At 50.9% G+C, this 13,949-nt stretch overlaps 1 pseudogene; it reads right to left on the bottom strand.

Annotated features, from left to right (window-relative positions):
* Positions 1 to 12,602: 12,602 nt before the first annotated feature.
* Positions 12,603 to 13,949, bottom strand: LOC120643980 (annotated as a pseudogene).

The raw sequence follows: 13,949 nt of genomic DNA, 5'->3' as shown, positions 1-13,949 counted from the left end.
AAAACCTTTCTGCACAGTGGTTTAATTTGAGGCCCAACCCACCCAAACCGTCCATCACCGCTTGGCTGTACGCGACCTCCTTGATGTCGACGCGGGTCCGATCTCCACCAAACCTTTGACGGCTCCATCCCGTTTGACTCGATCGACATTGTCGTCATCCATCCATATACTCTCGCTCTTTAGTGCACCACGTGGATTGCCCATGAGTCCTTTAAGACTCCTCGGGTCCCTCAGTCAAAGTCTACTCGCATTCATCGATCATCGCTCTTGATCCATCAGCATGAACCCTTCGCTTGACCTTCATCGCATCTGTCGACTCTCACGTCGCATCCTGTGCCTGCACATCATGAGCCAAGAGATCAGTGTATAAAATAGCGGGCTATGATAATTAGCGGAGAGCCCTTCTCAACCGCTATAGCGCGCTATTTAGTACAATGGTGTTATAGCTACAGTTGTCAAAAAATGCTATAGCGCCGCTATAGCGCGCTATTTTATACATTGCAAGAGATACATCAATTTTACACAACATTGCCAATCATTCATCATCTAAGGGCGACCACCAATGATTCTTAGAAAATGAAAGGTGCTCCGCCTTTCAATTAAGAGGAAAAAAGGGGGGTTTTTTTTACATAAAGCAAACAAGCAAAACCAGCCGCTTTCACCACTGCGAGCATGATAGACCCAGGAATGGAGAAGCATGTCCCCGGCAGCTAGCGGATCTAGGGGGGCTAGGGGCCTCCTCAAGATCAATGGATACCTCCCTAAGCCTCTCTTCATTTTAGGAAGAAAGAATTAATGAAGAAGAAGTGGGGAGGAAAAAGAAGAGAAGGGGATGAGCACCCTTTTACATGTGGGTTGGATTTGCCACTAGTCTCGGTTACTCCGGAGCTCAACTGAAGGCCCGCTTGTATCGCTCTAAGCATTCATTGGTTCTCTCTGCCACCGGCTGGACGCTGGAGTAAACGTTGTTTAAAATCTGGTCTTGCCAAGCAGCTAAATTGAATGGTAATTTTCGTGGTCTGAATTTTTCAAAAATGCTGCAGGTTAGATTGAGAAAAGGAAACAAAGTGGAGAAACGCCACATGTCAAAGATCATATATACTAGGAGTGAAGCAAGTTAGAAAATCCCCCCGTTGCCGTGATGGAACCAACGCTCAATGGCAGGCTGACAGCGAGAGCTAGAAATTATCTAATAAAATTGTGCGCTGCGGGGGAGCGAGACCTGAGGTGGAAGTTGTAGAGGCATGCGCGAGAAGGTTCGCCGGAGGCGCACGGCAACCGGAAGTTATAAATAGTATGGATATTTTTCAATCATATTCGAATTCGATCCGATTTGAAAGGATTTTTATCCATTCGTATTCGATTTCGGATATTCAATGTTCGTAACCGATTTGTATCCGGATACTAGAATTTACATTTTTATGATGTTAATATCCATTATAATGTTATTCAGTAAAAAAATAACACTATCTGTATCCGACTCTGCATTCGAATAAAAATATAAAAATAAATACAATATCAGTAATATTCATCCGTATTCGATCCGTTTACATTCTACGCCTACCCATGTACTCGAGGCTCCGAGTTCCGACACTTGGGAGAAGAAGATGTCATGCGCTGCGCTGCGCTGGTTGTGACTGATTGCGACTGGCTCCTACTTTGGTGGATCGCTGGCCAGCTCCAAAAGAACAGATCTGGAGAGCCTAGTAAGACTGCTAGCAGCCGGCCTTGCAGCCCAGACATGAGCGGATACTTGTTTGTACTCCAACAAAGGAAGACACGGCCCATGTTTACGCTCGACAGCTGGGGGGAGGGGGTTGGGCGCTTGTAGTTGAGGCCCATGTGTCCCTGCAACACAGCAGGAAAAAAAAATAGATCCTATATTTTTTCAAGAATGGAGGAAATTATTTATCTTTCAGAGTTTGAGATTCATGCAAGTATTGTAAACCATCGGATCCTCTTCTTCCTTCCTCTCTGCGCCTTCTCTCTGCTCTCGGGCTAGCTGTCACGCACACCGGAGCGGCAAAACTGCCGCCGTGGGGGCCTGGGTTCGTGTTTCAAGGAGTGGGGCCTCTCCGGCGTCTGCGGCCTTGAAAGGAGCTTGGGATGGCTGGTTGGTCCGGCGGTGGTGACGGGCCAACCAGATGAGTAGGGTCGGTGGCAGGAGTGATGCCGGCGGGAATCGGGGGTGAAAGGCAGCGGGAGTCGCCCACTGCAGGTGGAGGGAGGGCACGGCAGGGCAGCCGCGATGGAGACGTCATGATGGGACGGGGCGTGGGGTTTTCTGGCTTCGCGAATAAAGCTGATGGAGTAGCAGAACAACATGAGCAGTGGAGCTTAGGCCCTGTTTAGTTTCCAAAAAATTTCAAGATTTCTCGTCACATCAAACTTTTAGACACATGTATGAAATATTTAATGTAATTAAAAAAATAACTAATTGCACAGTTTAGCTGGAAATGATGAGATGAATTTTTTAAACCTAATTAGTATATGATTGGACACTAATTATCAAATAAAAACAAAAATGCTACAGTAGCAAAACCCAAAAATTTTCACCAACTAAACACACCCTTAGTGGGCTGGAAGATGACGAGCTTATCTATCTTCCGTTTGATGTACAGGGACTCAGAAAAACACCATTTTGCCAGTTACATGCCGCTTGTTTGCGTTCCGAGCAGGGGGCTCCTGTACCCCTTCCGAAAGTTGGATAACAGACGTATCTATAAAGCCCATTATAGAGAGAAATCGTTGTGTCGCACGGCCCATCAAAGTCTCACAGCGCCAATACCCCGCTCCATTGTTGAATCGCGCAAGCACATGCAGTAAGCATGTAAAGCTTGCACATCGCCACTAGCCAGGAAGGTGCATGTGGTAGCAGGCGTTCCTTTCGTTTTTTTCCTCTTTAAGCTGCATCAATAAGTAACACTTTTACTAAACCACTACGGTCAATATTTTAAAATACAAGATTCAACATTCATTCAAACTTAATACAACATTTCTTATAAACTAGTTAAATATTTTATATGAAAATGTTGAAACAGTATGTACAACATTGTTCGCCTAAACGGTTGTTTAGCCCGTTTAAACACCATTTAAACGCTACACAGTGGCACACCGTTTCTGTTTAATTGGTTGTTTTCACTGTTTAAACAGCCATTTTTCCCGTTTAAACATCTGTTTTGCCCGAAAAATGGGTTAAACGGTAGGTGACCGACTATTTACCGTTTAGTGTTTAGGATAACACTGATGTACAAAATGTTGAACATGTGTATACTCAAAAGTTGCAATAGTATACTTTGAATGTTGATTTTTTCGAAAAAATAAAATTAATTAAAATATATGCATATGTGATCTTGTTTTGTTGCATAAATTTCAAACAGCATCATGCTTCAAACAAAATCCAAAATGTATTTACAGTTAGAAAAAAAAATAGGATTAAAGTTTCGAACCTAAATGGAATCCCCAAGTCCACCCACCAACATCCAGCCATGCACGCTACGGAGCCGCACATGCGTGCAGCACGGCTCTCCAATTGCGCCAATCTCATCCACTCGGCTCGATGCACTCTGCACGGATCTCAAACACTAGAAGTTTAATGGCCTTCCTACCTTTCGAAAGATGTATAGGATTTCCGTTCCGAGCACGCGCGCGCCGTGACGGACTAACGGTTGCACGTGTTGTGTTGGACTGGAAATCGGCGATCGCAACATCTCTTTCCCGGTATCCGTGATACATCCGCAATCAGGGGTGGTAATGGCCAGGGTCCTAATGGCTTATTCACGATCCAAGTTGATTTTTATATATTTTTAGCACAAAATTATATAATATTAGAGTTCGGATTTCGCCCTTAAATAATCTAAATCAAATTTTAAGACACCTTGCCACCAGCATTACTACAAAATAGGCCTTTGTTACAGGCCATTTGTCCCGGTTGTCTTTGGGTCAGAGACAATAGGTGGCTTTTGTCCCGGGTCCAAAGAGTAGCCAGGCCAGCGGGGGGGAGGACAGGGGTCTTTTGTCCCGGTTGAAGGTACCAACCTGGACAAAAGGTCCCCTTTTGTCCCGGTTGATGGCTCCACCCGGGATAAAAGGCCCAACACTTTTTTCCCGGTTGGTAACACCAACCCGGATAAAAGGCCACTCCACGTGATAGTTTAAAAGGGAGTTATTCTTTACTGAGTCACATGTACTACTTAGGTGAGTTGGCAAAGAAGTTATGCGCTATGCAATAGGTCTTGGGTTCGAATCCTGCAGGGCAAGAGACATTTTGTCCCGGTTCTAACGCCTAGGACAAATGTCTGGAGGCTTTTGTCCCGGTAGCCGAATCCCGGTTCCAAAACCAGAACAAATAACCCTTTGGAACCGAGACAAATGGCCAGATCTATAATAGCAAGTCCGACGGTGCTCCTCCACCGGAAGGCACATGGCGAGACGCGTGAAGCGATGAGGAGAAATTACAATTACAGCAGGGCAGCCGCCTGCGGTTGCCGCGAATAGCTAGGTTACCGGTGAGCCGCGGGATCATCACGCGCACACGTCTAGCCATATCGGTGCGATACGGGCCGCCCAACTGTTTCCGAAATCGACGTGCGATCACCTTCGCCGCCGCAGGTCCTAAAGACTCGAGATGCGAAAAAACACGCTGCGGTCTACTTCCAGCGGCAGCTGCGGTTTCCGTCGCGGCGTCGCCCATGGTGTGCCCGAAGCCCACGGGCCTTCCCCCCGCGGTCCTCCTCGTCCTCGTGATGACCGCCACCGCAAGACCAGGGGGCGCCCTGAAGCTGGAGCCGACCGGCATGAGCGGACACTTGCCACCTCTGCTCGACTGCGCCCCGGCCCCGGCGGTGGCGGCGGCGCCCTCCAAGAACGGCAGCGCGTTCCGCGCCAACGTGCTCTCGCTCCTCGGCGCACTCCCCTCCACCGCCGCCGCCGCGGCCACGGGTCCGCCGGCGCCGGACGCGACCGCGCCTTCGCCCGCGGGGCCTGCTTCGGCTTCGGCGCGCCGGACGGGCCCTCCTCCCCCGGCGACTACTGCCGCTCGTGCCTGTTCGCCGCCGCCGAGGACGTCGCCGCCGGGTGCGACGGCGTCAGTCGCCGCGCGGGCGCCTGGCGCGTTGGCTGCTTCCTGTCGTACGCGGACACCGGCCGGCCCACGGCCCGCGAGGGCGCGTTCCGCGGCTGGTTCTACGACGACGGCGACGCCGCGCCGTCCGCGGCGCTGGGAGCCAGTGCGCGGCCAACCACACCACGGCGGAGTGCGTGCAGTGCCTGGACAAGTCGGCGCGGGCGGCGCCGGCGCTGGTGGGGCGCCGGTTCTCGACGATCCACGGCGACGCGGTGGTGGTCGTCGGCTACTGCTGCTATCTGCACGTCCCGATATTCACCCCGATGTTCATAGGGATATGAGTGTGCGTACGTTGCGAGTGTCTAAGTTGTACCGTGTAATCTCATAAAAAAAGTGGAGTTCGGCGCATGCAAAATGTACAATGATGTCACATTAGTGGTATGCATGCAGATTCAAAACTAAAAAGCTATAAGTATTAAAACAAGCATCCAAATAAAATTTGGATTGCACCACCATCTTTCCTATGTTTGCGATATTTTGAAAAGGTATTTTTTAATACTCAATAATGAATTTTGGCTACTTGGAAGAAATATTTTAACAAACGAACAAATTATTATTTTCTACAAACAAAATATTGCACATTGCGAACATTTGATTGTATAGATAAATAATGTAAAATGAATATCGTGAACAAATGAGTCCATATCAGAGGAAAAATTTAATCTAAAAAGCGAACAAATAATTTGGTGTTGCGAACAAATTATTTACATACAGATAAATATTTTCATGAAGAAGAAATGTATAGTGAATAAATGAGTCACCATAGTAAATAAATGAGTCATCATCAATAACTAATCGTGGACTAATTTAAAATATAAAATTTGTCAGTCATTTATCAGCAATAACTAGTGAATAGGTAAAAAGAGTTGAATAAGAAATTAAAGAATACAATATGTATTGATGCATATCACGTCAGGTATCCTGTGGTCCCGGATCCGACAAACCCATCGCTGGGAAATCGCCCGCCGCCGCGCCACCACAGCCCACAGGACCCTGCCCGCGGCAGCATCCTAGTACGCGACGTGGTTTGCGCTGACCGCGAGGTCCTGGAGCGGGCTGGGCCCGCTGTAGACACGCCTGAGCTGGTACCACTGTGGGGCGCTGGCGCTGGCCAGCAGAAGAGCGTGCCCTGCCCAGCTGCCCTTTGAAGCCCGCAGATGAAGCCCCGCCCCGCGGAGACTTCGACCAAGGTCGGTAATGGAGCGACCGCGGAGGCGTCGGACGACGCAACCCCCGAACACGGGCGCACAGACGAGGGATGGCGCGGCAGCAATGAGGACGAGGAGCAAGATGGAGGGCAGCGGGGTCATTGGGTGGCAGCAATGACGGCGGCGGCCAACATCTATGAGGTGCCTCTGCGCGGGCACAGAGAAACTGACGGGGAGGTCAGAAATGGCCACGCGCTTGTATGCCATTCCTCCGCGGGATCGACATGAACCGGGAGCCGGCCGGGGAGGCCCGGATGGGCCGCCGTAGCGAGGACGAGGAGCCCGTCGTGCCGTCTCCCAACAGCACGCTGTCCAGCCACAGCAGAAGCGGGCCGCAGCGACGAGGAGCGGGGAGCTTGAGGGTGATCGCACCAAGGGCCGGCCAACGGCGACGACGAGCATAGCGGCGACGGGCGGCGTGGTGCCGGAGGCGCCAGCACAGGAGGGGGGGGGGGGGGGGGGGGAGCTAATGGATGTTCATTCTGTCATCCTTGAGTCACTGGAATCGGCTACTTTGCGGAGTGCCACAAACACAGGCCGGAAAACACTCGGCAAAGTAGTTACCGAGTGCAGTTTACGGCGCAGCTCACACGACCTTTCATCTCCCGGCGAAGCTGGCTTTGCCGAGTGCCATTTCTCGGGCACTCGGCAAACCTTTGCCGTGTACCATTCCGCACTCGGCAAAAAAAGTTGAAACGGGACGGACGAACGGGCGAACTGGCGAACGGAACGGGCGAACGGGACGAACGGGACGGGCGAACGGAACGGAACGGTGGACGGCGACTTTGCCGAGTGCCAGATGCGTGGCACTCGGCAAAGATTCAAACTTCGCCGAGTGCCGACCTGGCAGCACTCGGCGAAGTTTGAATCTTTGCCGAGTGCCACGCGTCTGGCACTCGGCAAAACTGCAGACTTCACCGAGTGTCAAGGTAATTGCACTCGGCAAAACCTTTTTCCAGAAAATAGAAAAATGGATGCTTTGCCGAGTGTCAGGGTAATAACACTCGGCAAAGCTTGCTGTTTTTTTTTATTTTTTCTGTTTATTATGTAATAAACACATCGATTACAAACAAAGCAAATATACATTCCAGACATTTAATATAGCATATATACGGCACATTCATCACAAATATCTCACGATACATAGCACGAATATCACAAATAGCACAAGTCTAACATCAATGCCATAAGTGTAACGTTTAACAAACATAAGTCCATCAAATTAAACAAGCACAAGTCCAACTAGCACAAGTCTGTAGAGCAAATACCATAAACTACTCTAAATCAGCTCGGTGGCCACTGTGACGCTACCGGTGCCGGTGAATGCTCGTCCGGAGGCTCATTTGACCCCCCCCCCCCCCCCCCCCAATCGATTGATTCTGCAAAAAGAAATTAACATAGGATTACATCTTGAGAAAATTGTAAGAGTTCATGTCCCTCTTGATAGTATGGCATTCCTAAACTCAATTTTAAAAGATAAAATATTAAATGAATTGCCGCTTTTCAACTTTCATATCCTTGACTTAGCTCATCTATATATCAGCTGTGATACCTTCTAATCATTCTTATTAAAGCATATGTCATTAATCAACCAACCACTAAGTGAGTCTAGATGTTCTTTTATATATAGCACATGATATATTGACATAAAGTATCTCAAAATTTGAATATGTATGTGCAAGCAAAGTAAATAGATTCATACTCACAGGAGTGCCTGCAGCGCCAGGTGGAGGAGAGATAGAAGGAAGTAGCGGTGGTGGAGGCCAGGACATCATTGGCGGCGGATGATAGTTGATTGTCGCGCCAATACCTTGGAGGTAGGAGAACATGGTATGCATCTGTTGTTGCGTGGCCTATCGCTCAGCAAGAAGCACCTGCTCCATCCTCTGCCGCTCCTGCATCCGCTCTTCCTGCCACCTGCACTCTTGCTCCTGCCTTAGCGTCCGCTCCTCCTCTAGCCTCACCTCGATCTCCTCCCACCTCTTCGTCTCTTCGTCCATCCGGGCCTATAAGATTTTACCCAAATGTTACAATGTGAACAAAAAATAACTAAAAGCAACGAACGACAAATGGGGCAGAAATAACCTGGATTACACGCACGCTGGCCACTGAAGTCTCAGGCCATGGGCGTATTGGCGAGGTAGAGTCGGTGGTCCCTGCCCGAAGCTGGGAGAGAGTCGGCGTACTGGCTGTGTTGACAAGGCTGTTGGCGATCCAGTGACGGCTGTGCTTCTTCCCTCCTCCTGCCCTCATGATGGCTTCTCTAGAAAGGGGCTGGGTGGCCGGATCCCATGTGTCCCCATGGAGCGCCTTTCCCATCTCCGTGTACTCAGTGATGTGCGTGTGGATGCTCGGGTTGCTGTAGGCCTCGGGTGGATCCGCCGGGTTGTAGGAGACGTCAGACGTCGCCCTGCCCTTGTGCGCCATACAGTATGCCTGGAAGTCGTTGCATTCCTGGTCTTTATGTGACGACGACTGCAAGCAAAGCGAAAGAATACAATGATTAGTGAGTTTGAAAGTACCAAAAAGTGTAATGACTTACCCAAACATCCCTGTACTCGGGAAGGCCTCGGCTGCCTTGATGGTGTGGCGCACCTTGCATCAACAAGCGGCGCTCCCGGCATAAGTTGTGCCTCTGAATCCACTCCTCGCTAAGCCACTTGTCCACCATCATCTCCCAGCACGCGCCCTAGCCGGCGCACCAGTTCGGCGGCACCTACATGTAATGGAAGCAAAAGTGGATGACATTTCCTTTGTGTGCCCGTGAAGTGGTTTCTGTGCCGCCTCCAACATCTCGTAATACGCCTTTGCGGATGCCTCTGACTCCTCCTCTTGCGGTCCTTCACCGAAATGTGCTTCATGATAGTCATGTAACATGTCTCCAACCCCACCATCAGCATCACAATCATCGATGCGTTGCCTTACGACCTCGTCCCTCATACGGTGGGCTTCACCGTGGAAGGTCCACCGGGTATAGTCCGGCGTAAATCCATACTTACAAAGATGTTGGCCCATAATCTTCTTCGTTTTCTGTTTCTTATTTCCACATCTGATGCACGGACACCATAAGATATTGGATCCTTCAGCCTGACCCCATGCCCTTTCCAAAAAGTCATTGGTTTTTCGAATCCATTCATCAGTCATGGTAGCCTGACTTGGACGGCCCGTGTACATCCACTGACTGTCATCCATCTTCTAGACGGCAGTGAGTACAATAAAAATCAAATGCATCTACATGTTGTCCCTTCATTCTAATAGGTGAAGGTAGGTCTTAATCCCACCCGAGGATGCGTAGATACGGTCAGTTTTCATGATCCACTACCATCCGAGACAAAATTTCGGCAGCACCTCCCCGCTGTTCTCCAGATACACGTCCCGGAAGGGAGATTGTGTATCCGGAGAACAACGGGGAGGTGATGCCGAGACTCTGTCTCGGATAGGAGTGGACCATGAAAACTAACCGTATCTACGCATCCTCGGGCTGTCCAAAAAACATGGACAATTCGGAAAAGATACAGTTATAGATATGCAAAGATCCGCATATCTCAATTGTATCTTTTCCGAACGGGAGACACCTAACTGGGTGGCGGTTGCATGATCTCCAAACATTATCAATAACAGGGGCGGTTGCATTGCTTACCGAGGGTCAGCGGTGTAGTCGTGGCCGGCGTGGAGTGGACTCGCGGTACCGGCTTTTCGCCAAACACGTCACAGGCCGTTGAGAAGACAGCACTACGAACATAATAATCACAAAGAATAACTTTAAATTGTAATTGAAGACTAGGAATAACAATCATTACTTCAAACTTCAAAAGATTTTATCCTTGGCAATATCTCAAAATGCAGAATCAGTGACAAGACTAATGAAAACATTAGGTTTTCTAAATTCAAAATTCTCACAAGTTTTCAATTATTAACAGCATTGATTGATACCACTAGTAGCTCAATTAACAAGCATCACAAGATTGCAGCACATACAATCAGATAAAAGCAGGTAGCTCAGTTATGTGTCAATCGAGGCCGGGCGGGGGCGGGGGCGGGCGCCGGGGGAGGGGACCGGGCGCCGGGGCCGAGGACCTGACGCCGGGTCGGGGGCGGATGCCGGGGATGGGGACCGGGCACGCCGGGGGTAGGGCCGAGCGCCGAGGGCGGGGCCGAGCGCTCCGCCCCCCGGGGCGGGGACCGGGCGCCCCGGGGCGGGGGCGAGCGCCGGGGGCGGCGATGGGGGCCAGGGGCCGGGCCGCTGGTGCCGGCTCCGGAGCGGGCGTCGGGGGCTGGGAGCCGGGATGCCCGGGGCGCCGCTGTCGCTTGCGCCTGCCTCCGGGGGCGGGGCGAGATCCGGCCGGGCGGGGGAGGGGCGGCGCGCTCCGGCCGGGGAGCCGGGGAGCTGGGCAACTCCGGCCGTGGGCTCGACCGGCGATGTGGAGATGGCATGGAGGCGGTGCGGTGGCGTGGAGGCAGCGGCGCGGGTGGCGTGGGTGGCTGGCATCTGTGTTTGTGCGTGTGCATGAGTGTGTGGCGGCTAAGTGTTTTGGGAGCGGGGCCTCTTTGCCGAGTGCCCAGATCTGGCACTCGGCAAATTAAGAGCATCTGTGCCGAGTGCCTAGATCTGGCACTTGGCAAACTAAGGGCCTCTTTGACGAGTGCCAGATCTGGGCACTTGGCAGAGCCACATGTTGCCGAGTGCCCTGAGAGGACACTCGGCATAGTCACCTTTTGCCGAGTGTCGTGTGAGGGCACTCGGCAAAGTGACCTTTTTGAATTTGCTTTCAGAAATTTATCTGAATACAATTCAAAATTTCACAAATTTCTTCAAAAAATGGAAAATTTCATTGCCCATTTCACACAACAATTCTTACTCATGCTTTAACGAAAAATATTCCATTGTTTCAATCACTATTAGCTATATTTCAATTTATATGAACTAATTCTTTACAAATTCAAAAAATAACCCAAATTTAGCATGAACTAATTTATGCAATCTATTGCATATACAAAAAAGTTAGCATGCTGAAACAAAAAAAATGTCATTATTTCATGCACTATTAGTTCAAATTCAGTTTAAATACTCTAGTTCGGAAAAAAAATTATAAATTGTCAAATGGATTCAAAAAATCGCCAAAATTTAACATTACACAATTCTTAATGTCTTATGGCTATAAAAAAATAGGAAGTAAAACTCCAATTCGAACATCACTCTGACTCAAAATCTCAAAGAATCCTTCTGAGTTCTCTGAAACTTCTTCGGAGATGCCTCGTTTCGTAAGCGACATACATGATAACGTTTGCAAAACTGTTTCAAATTTTTACCATAGACTCCCTGTATGAAATCATGAAGTCATGACAAATTTCAAGAATTTCTGATTACTTTTTAATTTTATAAATTAAAAACCAATTTGTCCACAGCGCACTTTGTCCCGTTTCATGCTCAAGATGTTCAAATTTTCCTTTGAATTGTTTGTCAATGTCTCAAATTGGACTGAACAACATAAATATCATTTTTCCATGAATTATACTTCATTTATACTATATTTCGCAGTTCAAAATTGTATTATCCCCAAAATATCCTTTTAATGAACTAAATAAACTAAATATAGTAAACATAACGAAAAATGTATCAACTTCTAATATGCAGTGTTTTGTATAGTATAGTAGCCGAGAAAAAAGTTTGGATTGCATTGGAGAAATTTTTATTGTTATTTTGCCGAGTGCTAATGATGACACTCGGCAAAAGGACATGAATGCCGAGTGCTGAGATAAAGCACTTGGCATTCACAAAGCTTTGCCCAGTGCCAGATAGCTGGCACTCAGCAAAGTTTTGTTTACCGAGTGTGCCCATTCTGGCACTCGACAAAACATAACGCAACGGTGTTGGCGACGGGGTAACGGTCGTTACTCCGTTCGTGGCAACGGGGTAACGTCGGGTGCGGCGTATGTGACAAACTTTGTCGAGTGTCCACCCTGAGGCACTCGGCAAAGCATGTCCCCTTGCGGGCACTCGGCAAACAATAACGGCCGTGAAGGAGATCCCGTAGTAACAGGCGTGTGCGGCGCACGTGACAGTATTTGCCGAGAGCCGGCCGCGTGGCACTCGACATAGTTTGTTTTGCCGAGTGTAAAACTTTAGGCACACGGCAAAGTTTGGCTTTGCTGAGTGCTAGGTGTGCGGCACTCGGCAAAGACTTATTACGCCGAGTGTCGTCTTGTTGCCGAGTGCTCGAAATTCTGCACTCGGCAAAGTCCCTGGCACTCGGTATACGTCGGGTTTTGGTAGTGAGTACACAATCATTGACAAATTAAATTACGAAAATCTAATTACGAAATCTCGTATTCGACAAGAAGAAATTATGAACTTCAAAATTAATACTATGAATGTCCCTCTCTTTTTTTTCTTTAACAGCTCTTGTAATTAACATCATCAGCAAATCGATGATCATCAGTTCATCACCTCAAGGGCAAAACGGCATGGCTTCCGTGTCCCTGTGGCTCGGGATGGCGAAGTGCCGGAGCCTGCCAGCCTCCTCCTTGACGTACCCTTCACACAAGAGCGCTCTCGCGAAGCTCTCCGCCGCCGCGCCGTCCACGCCGTGGACCAGCACGTCCGTCTCCCCCGCCCCCGGCTGCCGCGCCCGCGCCGCCACGCCGGCCGTGTATATGGCGCCCGGCACCGGCGCGCCCAGCATGATCACGTCCCACTCCGCCTCGTAGAACGCCGGCGGCAGGCCCCGCGGCGCCAGCGGGCACGGCGACCGCTCCAGGTGGTCCGGCGAGAGCGGCTTCGGCGGGGAGGCGGCGGCGGCAGCGCAGTCGGAGGAGTTGCGGACCAGGGCGAGGAGGCTGCCGTCGTCGGAGACCGCGGCCGAGGCGTGCTGCTGGTGGTGGTAGGCGACGGGGTGGGCCTGGAGGTCGTCGACGACGCCGGCCGGGTGCGCGGCGCGGGCGGCGGCGAGCCGGCCCGCGTCCGCCTCCAGGAACAGCGTGCGGCCGCCGTGGTTGAGCGCCGCCCAGAGGACGGCGTCGGGCCCCAGCCCGAACAAGAGGAGGTTGCACGGCGCGCCCCGCCAGCGCGCGCGCGGCGGCGCCGGCCTCGGCCGCCGTCTGCCGCGGCGTCTCGTTGGACGTCGCGTAGTGGACCAGCGCCCCGGTCACGGACGCAGGCAGCTTCGCGCACTGCTGCTGCTGCTGCTGCTGCTGAGCGTGGTAGTGGGCGGCGCCGGCGCCGGCCGCCGGCGTGGAGGCCGCGGCGGTCTGGGCAGTTCCGGCGCCTGCTCTGGCGGCGGCGGAGTGGAGGGTGCGCAGGGTGAGGAGGACGAGGAAGACGGAGCACGCGGCGGCGGCGAGGAGGACGACGCGCCGCGGGGTGACGTGGTGCTTGAGCTTCGCCTTGGCGGAGAGGAGGTGGTTCCGGAGCTTGGCCTTCCGCGCGATCACGGGGCTCGTCATCGTGCTCGGGCGCTGGATTGGCACTGGCTAGTGTGGGCGTCAGGACAATCATGCATCCATGTGGGTCGATGTGTTTTAGCCTTTTTTTTTCAGTCACTGTCCTGTGTGGTGGGAAGGTAATGGTTTTGGTTTGGTTTGGACTTTGGAGATGCTTCAAGTATCAGCAACATGTA

Source organism: Panicum virgatum, chromosome 8K (genome assembly GCF_016808335.1).
Source record: "Panicum virgatum strain AP13 chromosome 8K, P.virgatum_v5, whole genome shotgun sequence".
Taxonomy (NCBI): Eukaryota; Viridiplantae; Streptophyta; class Magnoliopsida; order Poales; family Poaceae; genus Panicum; species Panicum virgatum.
This window is presented reverse-complemented; position numbering and strand designations above follow the sequence as displayed.